Source organism: Oryx dammah, unplaced genomic scaffold (genome assembly GCF_014754425.2).
Source record: "Oryx dammah isolate SB20612 unplaced genomic scaffold, SCBI_Odam_1.1 HiC_scaffold_2, whole genome shotgun sequence".
NCBI classification, from domain to species: domain Eukaryota; kingdom Metazoa; phylum Chordata; class Mammalia; order Artiodactyla; family Bovidae; genus Oryx; species Oryx dammah.
In genome coordinates, this window is record NW_024070186.1 from 14,757,457 (window position 1) to 14,759,749 (window position 2,293).

Genomic DNA, 2,293 nt, shown 5'->3' on the forward strand with positions numbered 1-2,293 from the left:
AAAGACCGTCATCTGTGAATAAAGACAACTCTATTTATTCTTTTGCAATTTCTATGATTTTTTCCCTTGCCTTATTACATTTTCTAGAACCACCATCATAATATTAAATAGAACTGGAGAGACAGAATTCTCTTCTTGGTCCCAATCTTAGGGGGAGAATGTCCAGTATTTCACCATAAGGTATGATGTTAGTTGTGGGATATTTTTTTGTAGACACCGTTTATCAGCTTGAAAATTTTCACTTCTATTCACTCCTAGTTGCTGAGAATTTCTATCATGTTCAGGTGTGAATTTTGTTAAATGCCTTTTATGCGTTTATTCAAATGATTGCATGTTTTCATCTTCATTTTTTGATTAATGTGATAAATTTTTTGATGCTAAATCTACCTTGTTTTCCTTAGATAAATCCATCTGCATTCTGATATCTTATTGTTTTTGTATCTTGCTGGATTCAGTTCACTAATATTTTGTTAGGCATTTAGAATCTATGTTCATAACGATCTTTCATAATTCATAATTTATTTGTCAGTTTGAGGATTAGGCTCATGCTGGCTCCATAAAATGAGTTGAGAAGTATTTCCTCCTTATCATTTTTTTCCTTAAGTTTGCATAAGATTAGAGTTCTTTCTTTAATAGAATGCAGTAGGGAAACCACTGGAGCCTGAAACTTTCTTTGTATTAATAGGAAGATTTTTGACAGTAATTCAGAAAGTCTAATAGAAACAGGGATATATTGATTTTCTATTTATTCTTCTAAATAGAAGAATTTTGGTAAATGGTGTTTTTCACCGAATTTGTCATTTGTTGGTTTTAATATTAATTATATTATTTTGAACATTACCTATTTTTTTCCTTTTAATGTCTATAGGACTATAGTAATAGCTCAGTTCTTCTCTTTAATTTTTTTTCATCAACCTAGTCAGAGGTTTATCTTTTTCTTTATCTTTTCAAGGTTGTTAATTATTTTATCTTGCTCTTTTCTCTGCTTCATTTCTGTTAGATATTTTGATACTGCCCCACAGGTACTGAAGGATTTGGTATTTTTTAAACTTTCATTCTTCTCTGTTCTTCAAATAGATTAAGTTACCTTGCTCTATCTTTAAGCTGACTGACTTAATCCTCTGTCATCTTCATTTTGCTCTTAAGATCATCCAATAAGTTTTGATCGCACATATTTGTGTTTTCAGTTCTAGAATTTTTGTCAATTTTTTAAAACTGTATTCTTTCCTTCCTTCCTTTCTTATACTGTTTTTCACTTTTCAAACATTCCTCAAGCATAATTAAGATTGCTGTTTTAAAATCTTTATCTGGTTGTTACATCTTAGTTCAGTTCAGTTCATTCTCTCAGTCGTGTCCGACTATTTGCGACCCCATGAATCGCAGCACGCCAGGCCTCCCTGTTCATCACCATCTCCCAGAGTTCACTCAGACTCACGTCCATCGAGTCCGTGATGCCATCCAGCCATCTCATCCTCGGTCGTCCCCTTCTCCTCCTGCCCCCAATCCCTCCCAGCTTCAGTCTTTTCCAATGAGTCAACTCTTCGCATGAGGTGGCCAAAGTACTGGAATTTCAGCTTTAGCATCATTCCTTCCAAAGAAATCCCAGGGCTGATCTCCTTCAGAATGGACTGGTTGGATCTCCTTGCAGTCCAAGGGACTCTCAAGAGTCTTCTCCAACACCACAGTTCAAAAGCATCAATTCTTCGGTGCTCAGCCTTCTTCACAGTCCAACTCTCACATCCATACATGACCACTGGAAAAACCACAGCCTTGACTAGATGGACCTTAGTCGGCAAAGTAATGTCTCTGCTTTTGAATATACTATCTAGGTTGGTCATCACTTTTCTTCCAAGGAGTAAGCGTCTTTTAATTTCATGGCTGCAGTCACCATCTCCAGTGATTTTGGAGCCCCCCAAAATAAAGTCTGACACTGTTTCCACTGTTTCCCCATCTATTTCCCATGAAGTGATGGGACCAGATGCCATGATCTTCGTTTTCTGAATGTTGAGCTTTAAGCCAACTTTTTCACTCTCCTCTTTCACTTTCCTCAAGAGGCTTTTTAGCTCTTCTTCACTTTCTGCCATAAGGTTGGTGTCATCTGCATATCTGAGGTTATTGATATTTCTCCCAGCAATCTTGATTCCAGCTTGTGTTTCTTCCAGTCCAGCGTTTCTCATGATGTACTCTGTATAGAAGTTCAATAAGCAGGGTGACAATATACAGCCTTGACGTACTCCTTTTCCTATTTGAAACCAGTCTGTTGTTCCATGTCCAGTTCTAACTGTTGCTTCCT